The 16751-nt window shown below is 30.2% G+C and overlaps 1 protein-coding gene across 6 annotated transcripts in view; it reads left to right on the forward strand.

The window, feature by feature from the left end:
• The window catches only part of Rsod (superoxide dismutase family protein Rsod), a 161559-nt gene that overhangs the window by 93118 nt on the left and 51690 nt on the right, over positions 1-16751 (forward strand). The gene's annotated exons all lie outside the window — the stretch shown is intronic.

Here is a 16751-nt window from a genome sequence, read left to right on the forward strand (position 1 = left end):
TTACACACATTTAAAAGTGAATTTTATTGTTTTGTATTTTAAAGGACTAAATGTGCATTTGTGCTTAGTTAGAATTACATTTTAGCTAAAATTTATAAGATTTTTAAAGGAATACAAAAAAACAATTTTTATAATGTTTGATTTATCATTTTAACATGTAGTTTTAGAAATATAAGCTATAACAATTATTTAAAAGTAAAAAACGAAATAGGTTTTAAAATTTTGGAGAACATTTTGATTTGAAAATGCTTTAGAATACACAAATTATTGTTAATTAAAGTTTTCAGCTAATTTTACTGTTTTAATAAAATATTTGCCAAAAGTAAAATTGCTAAAATTTTTCCTATCATTTTATGTGTACATATCTATCTAGTATTTATAAAGTGTCAAGCACATAATAAAACAATTCCAGCTAATCTTGAAAGTCAACCACAATCAGGGATCTTAAGGGATAAGACATTTGATAATAAATTGATGAACATCCTTTATCATAAAAAAAATGAATACCCTTTCTGTAAAATTATTTTTATAAAGTTTACACATTACAAGATGGAATCCATCAATCAAAATTCAATGAAAGTACCCAAAGTCTTTGAACAAACGAATAAATAAAACAATCATAAAACTTTGGTTACCGGTGTCTGCCTGACAACAATAGGTGACGCCAGCAAACTGCTGGAATTATGGGAACATAAAATTAATGTATAATAAGAGCTAAAACACAGCTTATACCAACAATGAAATTAATTCGGAAAAAAACACGAAACCTATAAATGTTTTTCAGCTGTCGTTGGGGGGCAACACATCGTAAAATTGACGACCTCTCCATTTGTCCCCAAAATATTATTTTATATTTATTTTGCTTGTTGGTTATACCTTATATCTAGCTAAAACAATAACTAAAAATATTTTTGCTCTTAATATTTTATATTTACCTTTCTATTTTGTTTAAGATGTATAAAAAGTACCTAAAATGCAAGATACCTTTTAAAGAAAACCTTTCTGGAGTATCTTTACTTACCTCTTTGGGCGAACTTTTTAAAGAGCGTGATTGTACCATGTCAACTGTGATATTGGCATGCATGGTGGTTTAAATATATAGCTTGTTTATAAAACTTAATTAGTGGCTTTAAAATGCACATATTACAACACAAGATACCTTGTTTTCTTTCACACTTTTTATTGTCTTTGGTTTGAAGGTGTCCTTCGTTACAATACTGTTATTTTATGGGCCCTCTGTACATGGTTTTAAATTTGGGTTGTCAATAAAACTTAATTAGTGGCTTTAAAATGCATATATTACTAGTAAAATATGACATTTTTTAGAGTCTCATTGTTAAAAGTATCTTTCTTTTTAATTTTTATTGATCTGAGTTACGATATGTTTAGAATTCGATTTCAAACCTCCATATGCCAACTTGAATTTCTCAGTCGCAATATATTCACGCAACTTCCCCTTGGTTGTGTGAGAAGGTTGATTATTGAGTAGTTTGGATAATCTAGTCACGTTCACTATCAGTACAACTCTTTAGCAAAGCTCCTCTGCGGTGAGCGTCATTTATTACGTTACTTAATTTGGAACACCTGACATACTAAGCGATGGTGAGGTAATAAAGTAGCTCCAATAAGAACTTGGAGCTTGGCCCTAGTAATATACAGAAGTATCTCGTCCCTCTCCATGACTACTTAGGTCAAACACTAAGTAACTATGGCTACATACTCACAATACAATGTAATTTTGGGCTATTTTGTGTCTTGGTTTCATTGTGGGTTTCAAATAAAAATTATGTACGGGCTTTAAAAATGCACTTATTAGATTATACTCCTTAGGCTGGAAAAGGGCGTTCTTCTTTTATGTCCTTTTATGTTCTAAAAGAAATATAAAAAAGCTTGGTTTCTTATTTACTATCACTCTTATTGGTTAAAGTGTCATTCTTAATTATATTTTATTGTTTGTATTATATGCATCTATGTGTATGTTATATATATTTGGTTTAAATGTGGGTTGATAATAAAATTTAATTGGTGGCTGTAAAAGTGCATGTATTATTATTATGCATTTTTAAAATTTTTATTCCTCTCCTTATTTCTACTTTATTGGATGTAATTTTTAGTATTTGTATGTCTTTGTTTGAATCAGGAATCTAAAGGGATAAGACAGTGGTTGATAAACTGATGTATATCCTCAATGAAGATACACAAAAATAACCCTTTCATAAAATCACAATTAATGGCCACTCAACTTAATGAAGCAACCAATCAAAATTCAAGAATATTCCCCAAAGTTGTAGAGCCAACGAATAAGAAAACTTATCAAACTTTGGGGACTAGAGTAATAAACAGCATAATGTCCTCGACCTTCCTGGTATTATTAAAACTTAATTATAGTGGGTCTCCAATAAATCTTAATTATTGGCCTAAGATTAAAATGCTTTTATACATAACTAATTTCAAATTAACTTACTTTTAGAAGGCAGAAATCTTGTTGGCGTTTAAATTTTTCTCAGAATAAATATCTCTTGATGTATAAGTATTATTATTGTAATTTTCTTTGTAGATTTGTTTTAGTCTCTTACACAAATTTCACGGGTCAAGAAGTCTTATTTCTTTATCATATACAATACATATATATTTATATGTCTATATGTTAACAAGGATGAAAACATCCATAAACATTCAATTTGCTTGAATATATAATGCTTCATAAAGACTTTTTAAATACAGATGCCTCACTCATGAAATTATGTCGAATCATCATTGGAATCAAAATTGAATGAAAATGTTGTCCAAAAAAGGTATGTATAAGGTTGCTATGCTTCCAAATAATACTTAATTGCTTTAGGAATCTTCTTATCAAATTTGAAAACATGCCTCATTCAACACTCAAAGCTATCCGTCACTTACACACATTCGAACAAACCTAATGTTTATAAAAGCCTTTTTTGTAAGTTATGTACATAGTGTTCATTGAATAAAAGGATGATACAAGGTAATAAAGGTTTATGGTTGTTAGTTTCATATCTGTATTAAGAAATGCGTCTTATTTTGAAGCAAAAAATAAATAGCAAGCAAAATATTTTATATGGATTGATAAATTGGTCTGTGTTCCAGTTTTCTGGAAGTGCATTGACATTATTGTAAAAATCAAAACCTAGGATTAGAAAAAAAGAACTTTTTGTTCAATTTCATTTCGATCATTTTTTTTTGAATTTTCATTGATTTAGATTTCCTTGTCATAGAGTAGGTTGAGACACTTTTGTACTGCTACTCGGGCCAGTTTCAGATTTACGTTTAAACACATTTTGAAACGCAATTAAGTCACCATAGAAAATAACGATCTTAGTAATTATTTTTCTATACTTCAATATTGCTACATGGAAAAAACATACATGATAGACGGATAGAATTTGAGCTGAGCGCGTCGTGTTTCTGTTTACGCGCATGATTGCACGCAGATTCGGTCATGTGTGTGCTTTGAGCGCTCCACGTTTATTTAATCTAACTAAAATCCATTTTTTTACTTTGCTATATTATTAAGATACTATCGACTGTGCCCCTAGCAATTTAGTGCTCTTTATTGAAAGGGATTAGTAAGAAAAAGTCTAGAAATAGCCTAAAACAATTTCGAGGTTTAAATCTATAACAAAATAGCCTAAAACCAGGAACTATGTGCAGCCACCCTAAAAATGAAAACTCATTCAGTATTTTTAGAAATTCTTAAGGTTCAGACAAAAAACCTTCCTTTATATATTAGGATTATTGAATTGAAGATAAAATAATTTTCCTTCTTAAATTATAACTCCGCAAATTTTGTTATCATTAGTTACAATTACTTTCATTAAACAAATATTTAGCTGAAGGTTAATTTTTTACGATAATGTTTGTACACCATGTATACCCATCTTCATTGATGTGTATGTGTTTCAGGGATGGAGGGGACAATTGAACTTTAAATTGTACTAACCCAAACCATACTAAAGTTGCTAATTCGTTGGCTTTAAAACTTTAAAGACATTTTAGGAATATTAATTGTTTTCCATTTCCCACAAACATATACAAATGGACAATTTTTCAACAATGGGAATGTTAACCAATTTATCGTCCATTATCTTATCCCTTAATACCCGTGACAGAAAGAGGCAAGCAAATTAAAATACTCACTCTTTTAGAGACAAACAATTTTAGATTTAAAAAATGAATATAATTTTTTACATACCCAATAATGATACACAAAATTATCCCTTCTTTAGATTACAATTAGTTGTTGAAACGTTTGGACACCAAAATCCGACCAATCATTATTCAATAAAAGGCCCCAAAAATTTTAAGTTAGCGAATAAGTAAATGTTATTATAAACCTTTGGGGACTAGTGTTATAAACAGCCCTGCTTAATAAACAATGATATCAAAGTAATGATTCAATAAAATTCTAATCTTCGATTACTTTACAACAAAACATTATGTTTTACTCATCTTTAATATTTGTTTGTTTAATCAAAAGATTCACAAAATATTTAAAAAATGTGTAAACAAAAAGCAAAACTCATGTTGTTTAAAAATGTCCAAAATCAGCGCCCACAACTTGGTTGAAACTATTGTTTGGGAGCGTCTTCTTTTCACGCACAACTTGCGAATATGCACTGTGGGTTCAATTTCATTTATTTGGGATATTATATTAAAAAATACACACTGCTGCTTAAATAAGGTTTCCTTATATAAAGGTAACAGGATCTTTGTCTGCCTGTACCGAATTATCTCGCTAATTGCTGAACCGATATTGTTCTCCTTTACAATGTAGCTTTTCACAGGTTCTAGTCGAATTAATTTCCCCACTTCCTCAAGTGCCCCTAGATGTCTCAAGAGGCGTAGCCGCTAGTAAGTTGTATTTTTAAATATTTTTACAAAATATAATTAGGCTTTACATAATCTGATGAATATGTCAATTTTCCTATTCTAACATATTATCGAATATTTAATTATTATCATGTTTATCATTTAATTGAAAAGAAACATATAGAAGCACATAGAAAGATTTTAAAGTGAATTTTTCCATATGATTTGTAAAAAGACTAGGTTGCTTTTTAAAATAATTTTCTTTCAAATGAAACTTCAAAGTAGCTGAAGATGTTTAATACAGGGGAAAAGGAGATATTGTTCTGTTAATCTTTGGGTACTTACATCACATTTAAATTTTGTGGCCAAGCAGTCAAAACTTTTCAACCCAAACATTTCAATTTACAGAATGGGTAATTTTGTTTATCTATATTGAGGGTGCAATGTACAACAATTTATCGTCCATTATATGTGTATTTATAGAAATATATCATTGTACATACATACATCTAACTTATTATTTTAAAATTTCAGCTTATCCCCAAAACAAATTATCCACCGTATAAAAATTGCAGCGCCCGAATTTTGTTATGGTTTGTCTGCGATGGGCATACAGGGATATTTTAATGGGAGATAAATTGATATACTGTCCAAAAATCTAAAGGGATAAGACAATGGCCAATAAATTAATATATATCCCCAATGATGATTCACAAAATAACCCCTTCTGTAGATTACAATTAGTGGTTTAAACGTTTGGACACTTAACTTAATGGACCTTCCAATCAAAATTCATTAAAAGTCACCAAAGTTGTTAAGCCAACGAATAAGAAAACGTTTTTATAAAAGTTTTGGGACTAGTGTAATAAACAGCCTAATGTCCCTTCCTCCCTGTATTCTGCCACTATATGTATTTTTTGATAGTGAATAAGTTATTATTTTCTAGACTAGATAAACAATTTTATCTTGCAGTAAGCTATCCCCGCTTGACTGACTAGGGGCAATCATACCAACCACAATTGTGTGCCATAAAAGATGATGTTGTTTTCTACATTTCAGACTGTGTAGACTAGCTGCTCTTTTTAGGATAAACATTAAGTTAATAATAAAGCTTAAAAACCTTTATTCAAGAGTCTTATATTTGTTAGTTTATATTAAACTTATGGGCTCTGTTTTTGAAGGGGAAGATATGGGTAGAATAAAAGCCTAAAACTATACGAAGACTTGAAAGCCCTGGATCTATGTGAAGCATCTTGAAAAAGGACAACTCGATAGGTTCAGTATTTATTGATATCTTAAGCTATAGACAAAAAAACCTTGATATATTAGGATATTTAAATCATATGAAACCCGATAATATAAAAATTAAAGACTCTGAATCCTTTCAAAAATTTTCTATTTAAAACTTATGACAGAAGATTTTTGTTTTAACCTTTTGAATGTATTAAATTGTAGTATTTACATATATGCAAGTGAGGAGTATGTTAATGCCTATGTAAAGATAAAGGGATGGTTCTATTTTAAACAATACACTTTATGTGTCCTAAATGCAGGGCTCGGCGCATCAGCCGCCTTTAAGCCTCAGGAAAATCATTCTTTAACAATTTTAATGAAATATGTCAATCCCTCATAATAAAATAAATTTCAAAGCAGCTAATCAGGTTAAATTTGAGGCTTAGTCGCGGCTGCCGAGTCCTGCCTAATAGGCAAAAGCGATTTTTTACTACTCATTTATAAAAAATTGCTAGCTTTTGTTGTAGAGCTTCTCAAGAAGAGTTCGTGTATTCTTGATCTAAACTTTGGAATGCTGCCCTCGTTTCGGGCTTGATTACTTTAAATGAAAATTGTAAAGTCACACATATTTCCAATTTTTTTTATTATAACTTTTCGTACTTTCTTAAATTTTTTAGTGCCCTAGGACCTTATTAAGGTGTGTTACTATTTTGCTATAAACCATTCCTGTATGAATTAACTTAGGCAATTCTACCTTTTCCTTTATCTGTGGTAAATATGTACAATGTATATGGTTAGCTAAATATTCAATTAAAAAGTTGATGAAGATGACTTTGCATATGGGGAGGGGTATGAGACAAGAATATTAATTTAAAAAACACTTTAGGATTGGTCTGAAGGTCATTTATTACACACTGTCACAGCATAGTAGCTAGGATACAACATCCATTAATTGTAATGTGATTATATAGTTTATTAAAACTCTAAAACCAGTACATACACAGATATCTTCAAGAGGCTAAAAATAGCAAAGATCGATTTTAGACGATTCCTATTAACATTCACGGTAAGAATGAGGCAAGTGGTATTTTTTTCTTAAAATCCACCCTACAAATGCGTTTCCCTAACCATACGGGGCTACTTATTGCCCAATGAAACCTGATAGGTGTACAAGACACTTTGAGGCAAACTGCCGAAAAATGTGGTGGGAATTGAAAAGTTAATTATTTTAAGAATATATAGTGCTATTGGGATTACTGTTGACGTTAAAGTTAACAGGTTTGCTATAAAATTTAAAGCTCTTTTTTTATATAGGTTTTATTAAATACCTTTCATTGTGTTTTCACAGATTACTTCACTTATAGGGGATGTTTAGTTTTTAAAATACCCACCCCTTACCTAATGCAAAAATATTAGCTCAAGGGTATGTATGATGACTATGACTATGCAATTTAAAATAGCAAACAGGCTGCAAGCCAGCCCTTCAGGAATACAAGGGTTAGATAAATAAAAAGAATAAGTAATTTTGGTTTACTTGAAAATATTAAACCAAACAAATAGGTATGTTACTTTGGTTTCTAGTTAGAGAACTTTACCGGACAATAGGCTTTTATTACACTAGTTCCTAAAGTTTTAGAATAATGTTTTTTTTATTTGTTGGCTTAACAAATTTGGGGACTTTAAATGAATTTTGATTGGTTGGTTTATTAAGTTGAGTGTGTAAACGTTCCAACCAATAACTTGAATCCACATTAGTGTAATTTTGTGTGTCGTCATTAGGATGTACATCAATATATTTAAAAGATTTTTTTCTCCCACCGACTTATGCCTGCAACCGTGATGCTGCTATGGGATGATTAGTTGACTGATTGCATAAAAATAAAGTTATGAAATATAAATTTTTTTATTGGCTGCAAAATAAAATATATATTATAGAATGGGTGTTATAAAATGAAAGATGCCAAACTTTAGCTTTAGAATTTGTAATGAAAATAATTTAAAATCGTCTAAAACCGTCACATGATCAAGATTCCCAGTAAATAGTCTAACAGTACAACAAATATCTAAACTTCTATATATTCTGCACATTTAAAAACAGTCTATTTTAAAACAGGGTCCCTATTCTGTTGAATTACCAAAAATTTATTATCCAATTTTCCTATTCGTTGGCTCATAAACTTTGTGTACTTTAATTATAATTTCATTGGCGTACTTACTTTTCAACCTATAATTTCAATTTACAGAATATCGTACATTGTCTTATCCCTTAAGATCCCTGAAACTAATACACTCTGCAATAGTGAGACTACCATTACCATGTATAATTATGTTTATCTAATCCTGAAAAGATTAATGATAGAATCGTAGCACAAAACAAAAAGTGTTTTCGCAATAAAGCTAGGATACTAATTTATTACTGAGTATAATTAACATTTAAGAAAGTAGTTAAAAGTTTGTTTAAATTTTCATATTTGCATCAATTTCTGTTTAATAAAATGAAGAAAACGAGTCCTTTGTTCCCTGCTTAAAAAATGACAGAAATATTATTCTCTATGTGTTTGAAATTGAATATAGTATTTATGTCGATTTTTTTCAGTTAAAAATGTATTGGGTTATTGGATTTAAAAGAATATGCGTTACAATTTTAAATATCAATTTTCATAAATTCATATTATTATTCTATTATAAAAGTAGTAAGTATTTTTTTATATGTAACTTCAGATACGTCGCTAAACACAAAACCAATTGAGATTTCCATTTCAAGAAGCTTCGCAAAAGTATCTGGTTGGTTTATTCTATGATTGGTTTAAGGCTATTTTCTACCGTTTAGAATGCTAAAGACGGAGTGGCTAGTAAAAAAAAGCACGTTTGACAAATTGACACAATCAACTTTTGTCAAAAAATACCCCGTTCTTTTATTATACAAGTTATTTGATTTTAGAGACTTACATATGTATTTTTAAATCAGTTAATAAAAAAAGAAACAACAATAGTTAAGGGAATTTTGGACGGACTAATTCTTAACATGCTCTATTTGAAGTTATAAGCGAATCTACTCCTTAATTCCATAGATTGGCCCTACTGTCCCCTAGTAAATGATGTCACAGTGTGTTATAAAGATTTATTGTTGCTACATTAATTACGAACTTTGGCAAGGACCAGCACAATTTGTCTCCCTACAAAACAGTAAATACATTTATAGAAACAGGACTTGCGAATTTGAAACTATACTTATTACTAATTAAGTAAAGGTTAAAAGTTGTATATATTACTTCTTTGTTGGACGTGTAACAGAAATAAGGAGAGTAAGGGAGGGGGGGGGGGGTGTTGCTTTTGTTTATAAATACTTATGAAAATTAAATACCTTAAAACCATCTAGGGATTTATGAGAAGCTTCCTTAAAATGGAGATCTCAATCGGTTCAGTAGTTTTCGAAATCTTTAGCTTCCGATACAATTGTATTATAGGATTGTAATTATTCAATAAGGATAGAAATTTAGGCCACATTGGATTTTTACTTATTTTGCTTTCTTGTCATCCTTGTTTTGATTTATTTTTCTGTTTCGTATGAACAATATTGAAGTTATTTGGCACAGATAAGCAAACATTATTACAATCAAACTTTTTATTTTAACATTCCTTCAGCTTGACTTTGTGGAATTTCCTTTTCGTGAATTTGTATTAATTAGTTTTTTTTTGAAAAGCCGTTTTAGAGATTTGAAGGATCAGACTTACCTCCGCTAATCTTACAGGAATTGTCAAATTACGTTCGAATAGATTGTCAATTATTTTTTTTTCATTTGGAAGAATTTATATGTTTTTTGTTTTAATTCTTGTATATACAGGAATTCTGCTTTTTTTAACTCATACTTTCTGGAATAAAAGGGAGAAGCTTAATTTAATTTCAACTTTGCTTTTAAACTCAGTTAAAACTATAATGACTAAACCTAAGACTTTTTTGTACATCTTTAAAATGGCAAAAAAATGTAAAAATAAAAAAGACAATGGTTAGCTCCTGGTGTGCGCTAACTATAAAGACACGCAAATTATTTCTAGTAAACTTTGATTCCCTTATTTATTCCACTAGCGGCCACGCCCCTAAAGGCCTCTTGTGGCACTTCAAATGTTTGTTTTTTTTTGGTTCAAATCTCTACGATACCTACTATGTTGCTTTCAAGTCTCTACGATACCTAGCTATGTTGCGTTGGAATCTCTCTGCGTAAAAGAAATTCGATTTTTTTGTGATTTCTCTTGGAAAGGAGGTGGTAACCTCCCCTAAAATAGTTAAAATCATTCCTGGGACCTGTGAGAAGCTACCCTATTAAGGAGAACCCGATCGGTTCAGCGGTTAGCAAGATCCTTCGGTACAAACATACAAACACACAGACAAACAGACAGAGAGACATCCTGTTACTTTAGTATAAGGATACATAATTGTTAAAAAGAATTACATAAGTTTTTTTTTGTATTTATATTTGGGTATGAACTAAATTAACAAGTAGAAATGTTTCTTAACTAAATGTTTGTTCGTTTGAATAACTAATAATTTTATTATGTTCTGGAAGTTGTAATCCTTGTTTTACGACAAATTTTAGAATCCTCTGCAATTTGATTGATTTACGACTGTCATAATTCATTCCTAGAGGCCTTTTTCCGAAGTAGAGGGAGGGATGTGCACACAAAATAACATGATTTGAATCGTTCAGATAGCTAAATTATTCCTATTAAAACTTTTGGGTCGTGTGAAGGAAACAAAGTTGCGGGTTTCGTCATATTTTCACTGTAGCTTTTCTCTTATTTCTAGCCCCTGCGGGGGACTCTAACCCTGCGGGGCCAATTGGCTAACCTTGCGGGGCAATCATCTAACCTAACCTAAATTAACCTTTCAAAAGCTACTGTTAAAATACGACGAAACCCAAAACTTCGTTTCATTCACTTAAAAAAAGTAAACATATTTTTAGAGCTTGTTAGTTTTGAAGTAAAAATTAGATAAAAGATAATAAATGATCCTTATTTATATGATCTTGTGTGTCTGTACCGAAGGATCTCGCTAACCGCTGAACCGAAATGGTTCTCCTTCACAATCTAGCTTCTCATAGTTCCTTGGAAGTTTTATAACTATTTTGGGATGGTGTACCCTCCTAAAAAATGTTAGGGAGGTGATTTTTCTTTTACTATTTCTAATGGGGTCGAATTCAACTCCCCACTACCCCAAGTTCCCATAGAGGCCTCGAGGGGCATAGCTGCTAGTTATAGAATAAGATGCCAGCTTTTTTTTCTTTTTTGGAAGTATGGAAATGGGCAATAGCAAATAATTAAAAAGTTTAAAAGACAAATTTGGTTGTTAATAAGAAACGAACTTTAATAATATCTGCAGCTTGTTTGTTAAAACATTTATATTTTTAGTTAATTTTCGTATCTCTATTATAATATGAATGAAAAAAATACTTATTGACGTAGGATGACACTACTTATTTTTGCATTTTTTATACGCGCGCACTTGTCTATTCTTTGCGAATAAAAAAGGATTTTTAAAAATCAATTCATTATTTTTTAATTATTAGAATTCAAAAATGAAAATTCACGATCGTAATTTCTTTTCAGGCTTATTCTAGCAAAAGTTTTAAAATGTGCTAAGTGAACAAAATATTATTTTATTGCATTTTTGATGATTTACTTAAATTGGAATAACGTTAATCCTTTTAATTAATCAAAAGAGTTAAAAAGGAGCTCCAACACTTTTGAGAAAGTTATAAATGTACTTTTTAATTTATTTTACTTAAAGTTTATTTTGCTAAAATGATTATGCAAAAATTTAAAAGTCGCCATTGCAATTTTTGTGTTAAAGAGCCAAGTCTATTGTAAGTGTGTAGACAGACATTAAAAGGCGCTAAAAGTAATTTGTCTTAAGTCGCATATGCTTAACTTGGTGTATTGGTACTGTAGCAAAAAAACTCAAAGTAGCAGAATTTATTGTTGATTGATACAGTTGATTCAAATTGATTCAAATTATTCAATGTTTGTTTTTGTTTAGACTTAAAAGAAGTCAATTTTAATTGTTTTTTTTTTCATTATTGATATATAGGATTAATAGTAACAGTTCTATAGTATAGATGTATACACAGATAACTACTTCCCCACCCTTTTCAATGACCTTTTTCGTCTGCTAGCAAATTGTTTTCTGCTACTTGACTGTGTAAATTTTTTCCGTTACCATTGGTTGAAATTCAAAGATACAATTGAGAGTCGGCACATGGTCATTGCGATAGGGAAATACCCTTTCTTCATTTAGTGTTTTACTCTAATGTTATGTTTTGATTTTAACTATTATATATATTAATAACGATACATTCAATGATGTTTTTGTTTGGTTGCATTGTCTCACTCCAATTTTTTTGCTATTTTAGCAAATTTTTCTGCTGAATTACGCGTTAACCTTTTTAGTAAAATAGTCTGCATAAAATGGAATTTGCAAATGGAAATCTGTCAATCTTTTAAGTATTCTGCATATCAATTTAAATCCTTTCAGTCTGCAAAACATACATTGAAAGATTTTTAAATAAATAGAAAATAAGATTTAGATCTTATACAATTTTTAAAAGCAAAGCTTTTTTATAATTAGGGTTCGTTCATAACGGATAGTTCGTATTGTTATTTATAGTTCTTCTATCGGTATAAAACTTGTCATTCTCATAGTGTTTAAATTATTAATTTTTTATACCATATCAATTGCAAGTTCTGTAATAAGACTTTTCCTTACTATAAATTATTTTAAAAAGATATCTTATATTTAGCATATTATGAAATATCATCGTCAGCTATTCTAGTTAATCTTTAATGGTAAAAATCTACCATAATCGTAATAATTTCATTGCAAATGCTTACTTTGCGTTTCAAAAATTAAGATTCTACAATTTAAGAATTTATGTATTTAACATATTTTCCCAAAACTATTTTTAAAAATTTAGCACCTGTTTTGACATTTTCACTTTACACGGATATCTTTTTTATTAAAGTAAAACAATAGGGGGGGGGGGGTGGGTTGGAAATATTGACACAGACAAGTCGATACAGACAACTTTTTGCTAGCAGACGAATAAGGTCCCAAACACTGGATCCTGGTAGTTGTCTAGGTTTTACATCTATACTTAATATATTTATTTCTTTTTTTAAAATTTTTTCAGCTTAAAGTTTATGCAACATTTAATGTCCAATGGTGTTAGCTTCAGGGCATTTTTATTTTTAGGGGTTGTGTCTAACAATTTTAAATCAAGAGAAAAGTAAACAAACAATATAATTTATTTTTATCTTATAGACGATGTCTAATAAGATACACTCTTTAGCATTGATACCTCCCTCCCAACCACTTTTTTTTTCAAATAATGTTTAATTAAGGGGTGGAGGGGGGGTCGTTTGTTTGTTTAGGACAGGTAGGTCATTTTGGGCACTTGGTAGCACCGCATAGTTAGGGTCTAGCGGTATACAAAAGAAATAAACTAACCCCTCCCTTTTTTTCTCTTCAATTTTATAAATCCCGGGGGTGGGTTATCACTTTTATATTATGAAATTCTTGATATTTTCTTTAATACAACCAACATGTATATGATAATGAATTATTTAATTTTTAGTTAACAAACATTTGCTTACATTCCATATAAAACTACCCCATGAAAAATGGAAATATCTAATCATTGATTTTGCGCATCCACCTTATATGGCAAGTGTCGAAACAAGGATACGGGCATGGATGGAGGGGACATTGGCCTGTTTGTTACACTAGTCCCCAAAGTCTTATAATACGTTTTCTTATTAGTTGGCTGAACAACCCGGAGGACTTCTATTGAATTTTGATTGGTTGATTTAGTTGAGTGTCCAACCGTTTCAACCACTAACTGTAATCTACATAAGGGATACGGGATAGGAAACATTTCTTTTAAACTGTTCAATCTATTCATATCTATTGTTATATAAACTAATAAATGTCTAAAAATTGAATTCAGACAATTCGCAAAAGGGTCTAATAAACCTATGAAAAGATATTAAACAGTTAAAACATAATATGGAACTTCAAGTCACAAGAAAGAAACAATAAGTTTTGTCTCAATTCTGTAACTAGATAGAAAAATGATAAAAAATTTCTTCTTCAGAAGTAATTTCACCAATAATTAAAATTCTTTAAGATTTCTGCGATTTTTCTAAAATTTATATATTGCAAATCCTTTTAATAACATAAAAGGATGTACACCGAAGGATCTCGCTAACCACTGAACCGATATGGTTTTACTTTACAGCGTTGCTTCTCATTGGTTTTGGGAAGGTTTAAAGCTAGTTTGGGTATCATTACCCTTCCAAGAGAAATCGCCAAAAATAAAATAAAAAAATAAAGCGCCGTCCAGCGCATATTTTTGGTAAACAGCTGATCTTCAATTATAATGACAAGGAAACTTTTCCGTGCCCCTAGAGGCCTCAAGTGGCGTAGCCGCTAGTTTATCTATTTTACACAAGAGTACGACTTAAACAAGGTGCGATATTACAATGTTATTAAGATTTTAACTGCGTAAAAAATGATTGTAATATGTACAAAGCTTTTTTGAGTATAAGATCCACTAGGGGTAACAAATTATTATACACTTGTGCCGGATATTCGAATTTTTCATAATTTTTAGAAAGATATTACATCGACTTGATATTGCTTTTAATAATGAAGGAGTAAGCATAATTTAAATTAAGTTATTTGTAATGTCTTTTAATTTAATATAATTTCAAAAACATATCCTTTAATATAAAGTATTAAGAGTTTTTTTTGTCTGTAGCGAAGGATCTCGTTAACCGCTCAATCAATATGGTTCTCCTTTACAGTTAAGCTACTTATAGGTCTAGGGTCCAGGAAAGGTTGTTTAGGTTTTTTGGGAGAGGGTTAAAAAGATATTTTTTTTCACTTTCTTTTTAAATCTCAAATTGAAAATTGGGGAGGGGTTAGACTTTTCCATATCTGGACATCTAGGGGCGTAGCCTCTAGAAATATTTCTTTATTTTGACTTGGAAAAAATTAAATAAAAAATAAAAAATATGTACCTTATCTGTTTGGCCTTTTCTTCAGGGAGGGAAGGGAAATTGGGCTGTTTATTACCCTAGTTCCCAAACGTTTCAACAACTAATTGTAATCTACAGAAGGGGTAATTTTGTGTATTATCATTGGCGATGTTCATCAGTTTATCGTTTACTTGTTTAACCCTTTAGAACCCTCCCGCTCTAACAATGCTCTACATTCAAATAACTAATAAACTATTACTAGCAAAAATAGAATATTTGGTCTATTCCTAGTTAACTACATGTCTCTCATCAATCTTGTAAACCCATACTTTTATACCAACCTTATGTGCTAGTATTCAGAACAGCAAATAATAATTTGCTAGAAATAGCAAGATATGTTACTCTATGCAAAGACTAGCGGTTTTCCCCTATCATCTAAATAGCTTAAACCATCCAATGACTTCCATCTAAAGAAGAAAATAGCCTAAAACCACAAAAGCTTCCCTAAAATGGAGAACCCAATCGGTTTAGTAGCTATCGAAATAATAACATTGATCTTACTAACGTAGTTACTCTAAAAATCATACAGAGAAAATTTTGCTTAAACGTTAGGACACTTTGGGGCTTGAAGTTAATCCATCCCACTTCATCAAATAAAAGAAGAACCTTAACTAACGCATTCATTTATGAGAGAGAGGGGACAATGGGCTATTTTATTGCACTAGTCCCCAAAGTTTTTAATAGCATTTTCTTATTAGTGGGCTTAACTACTTAAAGGACTTTTGATTGGTTGGCTCAATTAGTTGAGTGTTTAAACGTTTCAACCACTAATTTTAATCTATGTAAGGGGTAATTTTATGTTTCATCATTGGGATTGTACATCAATTTATCGGCTATTGTCTTATCCCTCAAGATCCCTGCATTTATTTGTGTTCTATACAACTGAGGTCTCCTTATTAACAGGAGGTTTAAAAACTGTTGTCACAGATCCATACCCTTGGAGAAGACCGCCAAGAATAGATTTTTTTCTTTTAAGTAAAAGTAAAAAAAACACTCTTGTTGAAAATAAAAACCTAATTCAAAAAGATTTGAAAATCTATCCACGAAAGTTATATAAGGTTGAAGTAATATTTTTGAATTCAACTAAAATGTTAGCTAACTTTTCAGCATTAGCAAATTTCATCTTAAGAATATAGCTATTACCTAATTCTATAAATAAATTAGTTAGGTTTTTTTTGTCTGAAGCCTAAGATTTTAATGATTGATTACTTTACTGATTGCTTTCTCCAATTCAGTGAAGCTTCATAAAGTTCTCAATGTGGTTTTAGGCTTTTTTAATTTTGAGATTCAATTCACGTTTCTTTAAGTAAAACTTAACCAAATCTCAATTAGGAATATTTATGCTGTTTATTAATATTAGTTTGTTGAAAAATTATATTAAAAATCTTTATTTGCAACTTATGCAAATAAAAATCACATAAAAAGCAAGTTATTTGCTTAACAACATATCTTATTTGTTTTTTCAAAGATTTATGAGCGTAGTTAACAAAAAATCAATTATAATAAATTTAGAATATTTTTGAAAGTCATCGTGTACACTTTTCAGGAAGCCAGGATTTGGGGGATAGGTGATTAGGTTAAAAAATTGGATA

The sequence above is a fragment of the Acartia tonsa genome, chromosome 1 (assembly GCF_053477335.1).
Source record: "Acartia tonsa isolate MP-2025a chromosome 1, ASM5347733v1, whole genome shotgun sequence".
Taxonomy (NCBI): Eukaryota; Metazoa; Arthropoda; class Copepoda; order Calanoida; family Acartiidae; genus Acartia; species Acartia tonsa.